The sequence below is a fragment of the Lissotriton helveticus genome, chromosome 3_1 (assembly GCF_964261635.1).
Source record: "Lissotriton helveticus chromosome 3_1, aLisHel1.1, whole genome shotgun sequence".
Classification (NCBI taxonomy): Eukaryota; Metazoa; Chordata; class Amphibia; order Caudata; family Salamandridae; genus Lissotriton; species Lissotriton helveticus.
The window spans coordinates 624,927,018-624,940,720 of NC_136061.1; the positions used below are offsets into that span (position 1 = coordinate 624,927,018).

Consider the following 13,703-nt stretch of genomic DNA (forward strand, 5'->3'; position numbering starts at 1 on the left):
CTGTGCGAAGGGAGCAGAAATCATGTGACACACTGGGGCACCGTGTGAGATGGTAGGTTTGGATTGACCACACTTGCCACATAACGTAACATATTATTGGTAACTAAAAAAAGAAAACATGTTCTAACTTAGATCAAAATAATACTGCCAGAGAATGTGCTGCAAAATGTCACAACATTTTACCTTCTTGCACATTAGGTATATAACCACGCTGCTGGATTCAGTCCTGCATTGCCGCATAATCCTAGTGGCTCTGCCCATGGTAAATCCGAGTAGTGATTCGAGGGGTTCTACTTATGATGATGAAACCCGTATTTTGAAGGGACTCGTGAGTCATTTCGCATATTTCAAGTGTTGCAGCTGCATTTCTGTTTGAATGAAAGGTCCTGGCCTCTATAGACCAACGTGCTTTGTTAGCGCTGATGCAAGTCTGGTGGTCTGTGATTTGGCTATTTAAAGACCTGTGTAGATTGGCCGTTATGTCTGGATATATGTAACATGTATTGTGATATAGAATTTGGATTGCCAATTGTTGTTTTCTACAGTGCGTTGTCCAAACATGTTACATACACAGCACACTGTAAACAAGCCAGTTTACACCTCTTCCAAAACACAAGTTGCTATTTCACTCTCCGCCTCGACTGATGCCACGGGCTAGGGGTGCGTTATTTTGGGAAGCTTGTGGCGTTTTGGCAAAAAGTCTTAAATAGGTAAAAAGATAAAAAGTTCTGTGCGTTTAAGCGTTCGCCGGAAAACGTGTACTTTACCGAAACTATTAATATTGCCCAAGCTATTTTTCTCAACGCAAAAACACTTTCCTGCATTTTAAAAATGTTGCAGGAGATTTTTTTGGGGTGTCGCAAACATGCGTTTTTTTGTGCGCGAGTACACTAATTTGTCACTCATGTCGCTCAAGCGCATCGGAATGACCTCATTTTCAAAGTGGCAAAAAAAAAATATAGGAAGCATGACGTGTATACGGTTTAATTGAAAAAAAAAAAAGATGACAAAACAACACAGCCAGCTGCGAGAAAATATTCCACCATACAGGTAAGTGTGGGAGGAAAACGTTGACTGTTTGAAAAACGCGTGAATTTTATGATGCTAGGTGAAAGTAAATAACTGGCTAATTTTTGGCAAACCCCTGCTTCTGTAACAAAAATCAAACCCATCCATATGACAGATTAATTAAATTATTCCTGGTGCCCGTTTTAAGGAGAAAAAATAAACAAAAAAGAAGCCGGAGGGAAGAGAGGGGAGGGGGGAGGAGAGCGAAAGGATCGGAGACACGGCGACACGGCGGGTAAAATAAACAAAAAAAAAGCCGGAGGGAAGAGAGGGGAGGGGGGAGGAGAAATGCGACACGGCGGGAAGGGGAGGGGGCGGAGCGGGTCAAATAAACAAAAAACAAGCTGGAGGGAAGAGAGGGGAGGGGGGAGGAGAAGTGCGACAGGGGAAATGCGAGACGGCGGGAAGACGGACATGCACGCGCCCGTGACTTTTAAGGTCAATGCGCATGCGCATAAGCTTAATGCGCATGCGCATTGACCTTAAAAGTCACGGGCACTGCAAGGAATCGCCACGATTCCTTGCAGTGCAGATAAAGAGTGGATAACTCGCAATACTCTCGCCTTGCTCGATGCGCATCGACAGGCGAGACCTAAAAAGGACACAGAGACTGCTAAGTCCATGGGGGCCCTACAGTCACAACAGTTTCGTGGCAGCAATTTTCGTCGCTCAGGTGCACGCGGAGTCACCAGAGGACAAATGGGTCAACAATCTCAGTTCTCAAAAGGTGGAGCACAATCCTCGTTCACGAAACAGAACAAGGGAGGTTACAGAAGCAACAGAGGTCGCGGCAGAGGAAACAACAGCTCCCGCTCCTCTACCCCAAGCAAACAGTGACTCTCTGTCACTGCCCCCCGACCACTTAACACCCGTCGGGGGGAGACTGCAGCAGTTCCTGCCCGTCTGGAAAAACATCACCACAGACAGGTGGGTGCGACAACTAATCCAGTATGGTTATTGCCTAGAGTTGAAATCCACTCCACCCAACATCCCGCCAAGGCAAAGACCTATGTCCGCAGAGCACTTGCTCTTATTGCAGCAGGAGGTAGTGGTGATGCTGCAAAAAGGCGCAATCGAGCTCGTGCCGGTGGGAGAAGAAGGTACAGGGGTGTATTCCCTGTACTTCCTTATTCCGAAGAAGGACGGATCTCTCAGACCCATTCTAGATCTACGTCCCCTCAACCTGTACATACTATCAGAACATTTCCACATGCTCACTCTCCAACAGATTCTTCCCTTGCTGAACCAAGGGGACTTCTTAGCAACCTTAGATCTCAAGGATGCTTATTTCCACATTCCACTACACCCGTCCCACAGGAAATACCTCAGGTTCACTATTCAAGGCAAGCATTACCAGTTCAAGGTGCTACCCTTCGGAGTCACCACAGCCCCAAGGGTGTTTACCAAGTGTCTGGCGACAGTAGCAGCGCACCTCAGGAGGCAGAACATCCATGTCTACCCCTACCTAGACGACTGGCTCGTGCAAGCCAAGTCGGAGCAACAGTGCGCCGCGGACATGTCGGCTACAATTCACCTTCTTCACAATCTGGGTTTCTCGCTGAACTACCCAAAGTCGCATCTACAACCAGCACATGTCCGGCAGTTCCTAGGTGCGACGATCAACACCCTGACGGCCATGGCTCAGCCAAACCAGGTCAGGATAGACAGCATGCAGTCTCTGATCCAAAAGTTCAGGCCACAACACTCGCTTCCAGCGAGAGTGTTCATGCAGTTGATAGGCATGATGGCCTCCTGCATCTTCATAGTCCCTCACGCACGGCTACATATGCGCCCGCTCCAGGAGTGCTTAGCGAATCAGTGGGCAATTGACAGACCTAGTGTTGGTTACCAGTCGGGCATACGACTCTCTGCATTGGTGGACTCCACACAACCTTTGCAAGGGCCGACTGTTCCAAGAGCCTGTGCCTCAGATTGTCCTGACAACGGACGCATCTCTCCAGGGATGGGGAGCTCATCTGCTCACTTACACAGTGCAGGGACTATGGACGACGCAGCAACAGAAGATGCACATCAACTATCTGGAACTGATGGCAATCTTCATGGCGCTCAAGTCCTTCATTGTACATCTGTGCAACAAGGTCGTGCTAGTCCGGACGGACAACATGACCGCGATGTACTACATTCAAACGCAGGGAGGCACCCACTCGCCACAGCTGTCTCATCTGGCTCAGAGCATGTGGAAGTGGGCCATTCAGAGGAACATTTTCCTCATGGCAGAACACCTCCCAGGAAAGGACAATCAGATGGCGGATCTGCTCAGCAGGTACAGCCATCAAATGCACGAGTGGGAGTTACACCCATCTGTCCTCCACCCGTACTTCCAGCAGTGGGGTCATCCGGAGATAGACCTGTTTGCCACAAAAGAGAACGCAAAATGCCGACACTTTGCCGCCAGGTTCCCTCACCCACAGTCGCAGGGGAATGCGATATGGATGAACTGGTCAGGCAAATTTGCGTACGCTTTTCCGCCAGCCCCTCTAATACCGCTGGTCGCAAGAAAGCTAAGGCAGCACGAGATGACTCTCATCCTAGTTGCTCCAACGTGGGCGCGCCAGGCTTGGTACACCACGTTCCTCGAACTCTCAGTGGTGCCGCATCAAAGACTGCGCCTCACGCCCAGTCTTTTGACGCAGAACCATGGAGAAATTCAGCATCCAGATCCGCAACAGCTCAACCTGGCGATCTGGCTCCTGAAGTCCTAGAGTTTGGATACCTTAACCTACCTCCGGAATGCATGAACATCATCAAGGAGGCAAGGAAGCCAACTACTAGAGCATGCTATGCTGCAAAGTGGAAGCGTTTTGTCATTTACTGTACAGCCAATGACATCAACCCGCTAGATGCATCTATCCCCAACATCATCTGCTATCTGTTGCATCTTTACAAGTGCAATCTAGCGTACACTTCCATTCGGATACATCTATCCGCCATAGCGGCTTATCTTCAAAACAGGCAGCAGCTCTCTGTCTTCAGAGTGCCCGCCATTAAAGCCTTCCTTGAAGGTCTGAAACGAGTCATTCCCCCAAGAACACCGCCAGCTCCGGTGTGGAACCTCAATGTCGTTCTCACCAGACTGATGGGACCACCATTTGAGCCACTGCACTCGTGTGAACTCCAGTTCCTTACGTGGAAATTAGCTTTCCTTGTAGCTATTACGTCTCTGAGGCGTGTCAGTGAGCTGCAGGCGCTCACAATCCAAGTGCCATTCATTCAAATTCATCCAAATAGGGTAGTGCTACGCACTAACCCCAAATTCCTTCCGAAGGTGGTGTCACAGTTTCATCTAAACCAAACTATTGACTTACCAGCATTCTTTCAAAACCCTCAAACGGTGGCGGAAAGAATGCTCCATACCTTAGATGTACGGAGGGCGTTGATGTACTACATAGACAGAACACAACCCTTTAGGAAAACACAACAACTCTTTGTTGCCTTCGCACCACAACACAAAGGCAACCCGATTTCCAAAGCGGGGATAGCCAGATGGATTGTTAAGTGCATCCAGATATGTTATCAAAAAGCCAAGCGCACTTTAACAATACCCCCCAGAGCGCACTCCACACGCAAACTGGGGGCATCCATGGCTTTCCTAGGGAACATTCCTTTAGAGGATATTTGCAGAGCAGCCACGTGGGTTACACCACATACCTTTACAAAACACTACTGTGTTGATGTGCATTCCAAGCAGCAAGCTGCTGTAGGACAGGCTGTTCTGAAAACACTTTTTCAGGTTTCTGCAGCTGGCACGGGCAACCGCCGCTGATGGAGGGACTGCTATGTATTCTATGCTAAGATATGAATTTAGCAGCCCACATGCCTCGAACTGAATATGCTACTTACCAGTATGCATCTGTTCTTGGCATGTAGGGCTGCTAACATTCATATCGCCCGCCCTCCTCCCCGGTGCCTGTCGCAGCTGCAGATATACTATTGTATTTATTCATTAGCATGGACATCCTTTACACTTTTCACTCCATCTTCTGCCACAATGGCGAAAAACAATCTGGGGATGGAGCCGATGCCCATGCGCACTGTAGTCCAGGGGAGGAGCCACCTATCTCAGGATACTTCGAAGACTCTTCCAGGACAACAATGTGCGATCATCCGAGCCCAACACTAGGCGGCGATCTAATGCTAAGATATGAATGTTAGCAGCCCTACATGCCAAGAACAGATGCATACTGGTAAGTAGCATATTCATTTTTTAATATGTCTAATATTAATTAACAGGCTATTTATTTAAATGGTGTTAGAGAAAAATAACTGACATCTTCAGACCGCTCACTTGACAAAAAACCTCTAGAGAGAGAAAAAGAAACACCATTTTACAAGCAGCCGTTAGAAAAAGACACTGACATGTGGCCTCTTTCCTTGAACAGACTGCACATGTGTCAAGGTAAAAACCAGATTTAACGGCATCTTTATTGCTCATTCTTTCTGAATGGACAGAAAACCTGCACCTTTTCAGCATAAATTCACTTTCCAGATGAGACTAGTAGGTACTAAAAATAGCTCGACCTGATAAACGTTTACTCGCAATTGCGAGTGGGTGAGTAGATTTTTCGAGGCCTGAGTTACAAATAAGGATTTCAGAAAAACTTCATCCATTAGTCTGTGGTTGGTGTCATTCATATATTTCTATTCATTTATTAAGGGGCAGTGGATCAGCCCACTTCAGTAGTAACTCGTAGTGAAGTCAGTCACTACGAGTTACAGCATGCCGCCCCTTTCACAAGGAACCATCCACAAACAAAGTAATCTTCTTCAGTACCACCGAGGACCATGGTAATGTGTTTTCTTTTTTGAGACCCCAAAAACTATTTTGCTGGTAGCAATTGAATTTTCTTCGACTGATGAGGGCCCATTATATTCCCAAACAAAGTTTTGCAAAAACCATGGCAAAACAAAAATTGGCGAAAGGATGACTGCTAACGCCAGATCATTGCTTTGCCAGTGCTTGCTATGATTTGTGAATAAAGCACTTTCATCACCAATTGACACAAGTGCAGAAGAAACAAGAAAAAGCTTTTTAGTTGTCAGTTGCAAAGTTACCAACTCTAAAGATTATGTAATGCTGCAAACACCCTGTACCCATAAAGCTTAAAATGAATGATATTGCTAATGCTTACACTCCGAGTCCAGATTGCTCAAGAGAATCTGCATGTATCTTTTCTGAATTCTTCATTAGCAAGCTTTGAGTGATCTTGCTTGCTTTGTGATCAAAACACTGCATGAAAAATATGAATTGTGGTTGTGGAACACTAGGCCCTCGTATGAAAACATGAAAGAAATTCATATTGGGGCTCATGGAAGTGAAGCTAAAGCTGAATTCAGGAGAAAAAAAATAGAGAAAGAAACCTGTTGTGTTCTCAAATGGTGGCGAGTTCGCAGACTATCGATACTTCACAATCCATCTCGCACTCACCAGCACACGTGGGCAAAGTAGTGCAGAGGTACACACTGGCCACGCACACACCCTTCACTCATCCAGACGCTTTTGGGCAATACGTTTTATCTGTAACCCCAGTAAAATAAATATGCCAAAATAAAAAAGGTATTTATAGGCAAATGCAATGTAGCATCAATATTCCCAAGTATGAAAATACCTGCAATACAACCTCCATGCTCCTCAGGTATTGCTGTCCGGTGTGGATAAAGATGCACGGCTACGTGGGCCTTTTAAAGCCAGTTAAACTGTATTGGGAAATTTGAACCAGCTCCATTCTTCATCACACACTGGCCATGGGTGTTGCTAACATAATTGCGCTGTCCTTGCGTGAGGTGTGAAATGAACATGGTAATTATATATGCACAGAGAGAATGTGATCTGTGCTGTCAAAGCTTAATTGCACAGCCATAATGTCCCTACCAGTTTTAAGATTCCCTACTATATAGATCGGGTTTTGATTGCCAAAACGAAATTGTCTATTACTAATGGGAGATGTTATTGCATTACGTTTTTAGATCATGAACATTAAACATTTATTGAAGGTCGAAAAGGTGGATTTCCACGTCCATGGGTAACGAGGATTGGAATAGCTAATAGGTCTCGCTTTTGGGACATTATAAGTGTTTAGCCATGCAACAGTTGATGTTGCACCAAGGATATTGTGCTGCAGAATTAAATACTTATAAGGTCCCAAAGGCGAGACCTATTGGCTATGCCAATGCTTGTTTTATCTTCCTGACGGCAAGGAGGGAGGTGGCCGTGATATCAGAAAAGATGCAAGAGATGACTGACACGGATCAGCTGCTCACAAAACCCTGTGCCACAGCTGGGATAGCGCGAGCAAAGAGAGAGGCCTTCGGAACCGGAGCCCAGTCACGATGAATGGAGGAGAGCTGGGTCTGGGCTCTGGCAGTAGCAAAACGGCTTAGTGTACGCAGTATTATCTCCTTTGTACTCATAGCAGTGCTTTTATCTAAATGTGTATTTAAAAGAATTCGTAGCCACTGGCATGGACATGCTAATAGGGACCTAAGGATGGGTGAACTTAGCATGTATCTGCAAAAAGGACGGGGGGCCTGTGCGGGAAGTGGGGGTGTAATTTCTCAATAGGCAAGGACTCTGTGCCTGCATAGATCTCATTCTAAACTGCAGGGAGCGACATATGCCGATATCAACACCCCCTTTGCAATAAATCTTTCCTGCTCAGTGAGGGGAAATCACCTGACACCTTTTTTTAATGTAATTTCTCTGCAGTGTAAATGTTTTCAAGCTATGCCAAAGACTTCCTATGGATCGGGTGCATGATTTATAAGCTCTTGAATACGTAACAAATTGAAAAATCATGGATGATCACCCCTCTCTGTGGACCTTATTGTGTCCAGAGTCTCTGTAGGCGCTGCAGAAGCATGATCAGAAGCACCTCAGAAACACAATTACAACGCTCTTGAAGACTCGCTGCGCACATCTAGCAGTCTCCAGAGATCCCATCTGTAGCTGAGTCTGCCTCTCCCAGACCGACCTTTAGGAGGCCCTGGCATTTTAGAAAAGATCCCAATTTACCTGCAAGCCTGCCTAATTCTGACAAGCAGTGTAACCGTAATCAATATTACGTACTTGTTTTTTGTTACTAGGTGAAAGTCAAACGAAAAAGCTTCCCTTGCCAAGCAGGTGACGTTGATTTAGTTGAGAATATGCCACGAACCTCACTTCACAGCTTTCTCCAAGGAAAACCATCACAAGCGCGCGCCTCGCGCGACAGCAGGAGCTGGGGGGAGAGAGGAGGGGGCATGCGCGATTCCCTTGCAGGAGTGTGCAGCCATATAGCGCCACCATATGGCGCTGCGCACTCCCGCAAGGTAATCGTCGGGCGTGCACGCGTTGCCATTGCAAGCAATGCAATGCGTACACGTTTTTACCCCCAAAGCTGTGCCAATAGCTATAGGTCTCTCTCCTAAGCAGCGTATGCGCGCTGCGTAGGCGAGACCTAAAAAGGGGTTCGTTGATATAGCCCTCCCGCCACAGCTGAGACTGCAATCCTACTTCAATAGCTTCGGGAAACGGGTTAAGACCTGGCTGTTACCCTAGCACTCTTGAATAAGTAAACACCCGGAGGAGTATGAACCTATTTTAGCGCCAAGACGCCTCTTCAATCGAGCACTTTGTAAATACATTAGTCAGTCAGCATGGAATTGGATTTAAACAAAAAAACTGGTTAGACCAGTCCAGTATGTCTTGACCATCCTAATGCAGTAGAAGCCACCTTCTTCTTAGTTTAGAACTCTGAATAATAGTGTTGCATTCTCATTAGAGTATTTACTGTAGAGTTAGTAATCGCTTTTAATTCTACATAACAAACAACTTAGTTTTGCTAACTTTTTGCTCACTCCTTGTGATTACATTAGCCACGTGGAAGAACAGCACACTATTCATGGCTGGGTATCGTCTCTCCCGAACGTGGCATAACAATAAATGTACATGGAGCAGTGCAACATTTTGTCCTTATTGGGTACTGATGCCAGCAGAGCGTGGAGGATGTGTTGCAGGAGTTGCAATTATTGGGAATATTGATGCAGCGTTCACTTTGCTTACAAAGATAATTTTTCTGCAGGCGTATTTACATTACTGGAATTACAGACACACACTCATCAACCTTATGCAAGCATATAATTATTGATTCTCCATTTGGGTGAGTGGCAAGTGTAAGTGTCAGTGTAAATCTGTGCACTGCTGTGCCCACATGTATTGGTGAATGTTTGGGATTAATAATGAAAGGTCCTCAGTGTGTGAACTACCCACCATGTGAGATCACAATATGTGTCTGTTACTGGAGGTTTTTATGGCTAATTATTGCATTATGCTTTTTAAAATTTCTGTAATACTTTGTACACAGGTCAATCAACATTTGCGCCTTGACCATGCAAATGTATACCTTTCCCCTAAACCTCTTTCAACAGAATAGGTTGACTGGGCCAGATGGTGGCACAGGCTTACTGGGATAATTTGATGCTGACAAATGCCCCTAATCCCAGGGTATTCGAAGCAGGCAAAAACATGTTGACACACATGACAGACTGTAGGGTCCTAATAGCCCAGATTCTGATTTTTAGAACGGTCTTTAGTCAAAATTTCCCCTAATTATATATCTGTAAAATACTTTTATAGAGGCTGTCGGCAGCCCTTTTCAGCTATTGTCTATTTGCTGTTTTCTTCAGGCCACTACTACATACAACTAGGACAGCTGAACAGTCACCTCCAGCCATTGGCAATTTAACTACAAGTAGCTGCATCCTGTTCTTTCAGAAGTAGCATTTCACACACAAATTGTAGTCCGTACCAGGATCTATGATGGCAATGTGGGCTTTTTATGATCAAACAGCTGTTTTGGTTTTAGCCAGTGTGTTTATATTTTTTACTGTTTTACAAAACCCATAACAACCCAAGCATTAAGAAAAAAAAATCAAAGCCAACACCAGACTTTGTAGCCTTTGCCAGTGCTTGTTTAATCTTGTGCTAAGGAGGCAATCTATTGAGAATTTTGCAGTCGGCCATTGCACAGTTTTAACACAGTGCTGTTTAGTGACCCTGAAGGGGTAAACCCGGTTATGTAGGGTAGGAAACATACCATTTATCAGTTCCTCTACGACAAACCAAAAAAACAAACCGAAGAGCTCATGGACAGCTTGCCTTGAACTTCCATGGACGCCTTAAACTTCCATTGCTGGTGAGGAACGAGTCCCTATGATGAAGGATGCCACCTATTGTGGTTGTAGGATTTGCGTTAATTTTACAAACCACCAATGGCGGTGGTAAAGAAAAGGCAATAAACTAGTCTTATGTGTCCTGCCTGTTTGTCCCTTCAGATGAATCGGGGTTACATTACTGGCCTCTCGTCAGACGTTGCTGTGCCCCGCTGAAATACATGTGCAGTGGCTTAATGCAGCCCATACTATGAACTCTTACTTGTCCTGTTCAGAGCCAGTTTTCTTCAAGTCTGCAATTGTGCCCTGTTTAGGTAACGGTATAATGCTTGATTAAAAACAAATCTGAGGTTGACAGATGATTGTTTCATACTAGCCTGTTTTCCTGCATTATATCATAATAGAAACAATCCAAGGTCTTTGATTTCCCCCATTTCTCATGATTTATCCGCCTTAAATTATCACACAGGCGTTTTGAATTCCTGTTGCATGAACCTACCACTCATACTTGCTGTTTCATACGTAACACAATCTTTTATTCTACCCCCGTCATCCTCCAATCCCGCCAAACTGACGGACTACTAGATCCCAGGTTTCCTCTGAACTGTATCCTTAGCACTAACTTTTTTCAGAGAGTCCTGTGAGGAACGTCATCTCCTTTTTTTGTTTTGTTTTTTGTTCTGTTAGTTGCTTGATAATTCTTAAGATGCTTGAGGGTGTCCCTCCTTGTTCGTTGACATCCGTGAAGTTGAAATGACCTTGGATATATGTGCCACATTGTTTCTGTTTGTAGGTGCAGTTTATATTTTTTTCCGATGTTATCTGTACCTTGCCAGTGCCGTTTATATCCATTTATGATCGCACACTATTCTCTCACCATTATCATACTTTTATTTGTGTGACTGTTCTGTCTTCCCGTATTTAGAGCATTAGAAGTGCTCATTGTCAGCACTGTGCATTCTGAATATGCTCTAGCATAGTCCTTTTCTATAGATCTGTCTCATTTATCAAGCTGCTATTTCTGGGGTGTGATGGCAAAACTCTGGTTTCTTGACTAAAGGTTTTCTAAGCATCTTTATCTTCCTCTTCATTCTAACATTTGTGTATTTTGTCATGTATTTCTGTACAGCAGCTGCGTTGTTTGAGGAATTCTTGTGTATCATCAGTCCGGTGAATCCAGTCTTGCAAACAATTTTTTTTTTGTACAACATAGGTGTCATTTTAAGCCAATGCCTCCGCTTTTAGTCTCTTCTCAAGGGAACACACATTGTGTTGGCCTTTTATCTCTTGCTCTCTGAAGCTGTAGGGCCTTATTTGATTGTAGCTTAATGTTTTCTTCCAGATATGATTTTAGATAATCTTATGCATAGATTTTGGGAACATAAATGCTTGGTGTATTTCCTAACTTCCACCTAGAGACTATTCTTTGACCCACAGCCGTCGTCCAATTTTATAGAGTAAGAGTCAATTATATGACTAAACATGTTAACAATGTATGGCTATTTTTACTTTCTTCTTGTGATCATTATGTTCTAAAACATATAGGAGCTGATGAAGTGTACCCTGAGCCCTAGTATTTTTTTGTAAGACGCTGGTATGTTTGACTTGTTTCTTTTCTTTCTGCTATTTTCTCTCGATGGAGGGGGTCTGTGGATATTTAGTTTAACATAAAATTGGGTGTTTCTGGGAGTTATCAATGAACCCATAGAGACTGCATCTCCAAGAAACATTGGGCGTTTACCAACGGTTACGTTATTTCAGGTTAATTCCAGATGTGCATATTGTTGGAGGATGCATTAATTTCGTTCTAGGGGTTGTTTCTCGTGCTCCCAGCTATGTTAACCCATTTATGATGCATGAGCACCAACGGCGGGTCTCGCAGTACAGCAGGCTACCATTTTTTTCTATCCTTATTCTCTACCTCTTTGGGTCAGGTGCAGCATCCTTCACTCACCACCATGTGTGGTCCATAGACGATCTTGTGTGCTTTGCTGCGTGGTGCATGGAATGTCAGCCTTTTTATTATTAGTGTTGGAATGGTATGAAGTCGCAGCCCTGACACTAAACAGATGCTTTTCATTTCTTTTTTTTTATTTATGACAAACTAACTAAAGGTACGGTATGGTTAAAATGGAATAACAGTAAAGCATTGTTCGTTCCAGAATCCATCGTAGCAGCAAATGGATGATGAAATAGGTGTCACATTACACTGACATAGCTCTGTCATTGAGCAAACACATCTGTTTTTAGTTCTGAGAGACGGGGCCTTGTTAAAAATCCGAACACAAGATTATTCTGAGAAGCTACTCTCTGGTGCCGTGCTAGCCGCGGCTTCTATGGTTCATTTCTACTCATTAAGCTTCCAAGCAAGGCATCCTAGCTCTTGACACGTGTTCCCGACCATCACTCCACCTGCAAGCTACAAACGGGGTTGTCTGTACATTGATTCTATTTTAGTTTTATTTTACTTACTGTTTTCTCATATTTTTTTATGTTTGTTTACTCTTATTTTGACTGTTCTTAGTCTTTTTCTATTTTACCATTTAAAATAAAAGATCTGTTTTGATCAAATGCACTGTCTGTATTTTTATTACTGGCTTTGTGATCCCTCAATAAAGGCCCGGATTGGAACCGTCTGGGAAACTCATGGTGCATTATTTCTCTAGAAAGTGCACTTTGCCTTGCTCTTAGCTTCTTGTCATTGACTGATTAATTCGGGCATGGTGGAGCATAATCCCGGTTTGCGATGGCCTTGGCGACACGTTTGGAAGAGGACATAATCGGCAAGGCAATATGCCTGCAACACATTTGCTTCATAGTACCACGTCGAATATGAAAGATTCTAAAAGTTGGCAATAGTGTCGCAGATTCCACAGAAATGCAGGACACATTATACTTCGTCTAAAACATTCTTGCTTAACTTTGATAATAATCATGATGGTTCGTGTTTAAACCCACTGACTGTTCAGATTTCTATGGGGGGTCATGACCTTAGGCAGTACAGCAACAGTCAAAAAATACATATTTCCAATTGCTGGGCTACGTGTAAAAAGATGAGGAAAATGTGTTCATGTTTTAGGAGATAACTGTGTATCCTGGAGATGTTCCATAACATTTTCAGGTGTCGTGGTACCAGCATTAGTTGAATTTTTTTTGCCCTTCTCTTTGAGCCGTGTGACAAACTCAGGAGGTGCACAGCACTCTTCCAATGCAGGCAGCGCCGTTAAGCCTGCGAGGGCTTGCTGAGGATAACATGTTTGTACAATGTATGTAAAATAAATGCAATTCGTTTGTTAATCACAAAAGCATGCTGTGAATTTATGGTGAATAAAAGTATTTTAAATTGTGACTTGACTGTATATTATTGATGTGATCAACAATTCTTGTACATTTATAATGGATTTCTAATGACAATTTAACAAGTGTTTTCAAGGCAGGGCTGTGGTGGCTTATACACAAATAAACGG

At 44.1% G+C, this 13,703-nt stretch overlaps 1 protein-coding gene across 4 annotated transcripts in view; it reads left to right on the forward strand.

The window, feature by feature from the left end:
• Positions 1 to 13,703, forward strand: part of CPSF7 (cleavage and polyadenylation specific factor 7) — a 162,173-nt gene that overhangs the window by 90,533 nt on the left and 57,937 nt on the right. The gene's annotated exons all lie outside the window — the stretch shown is intronic.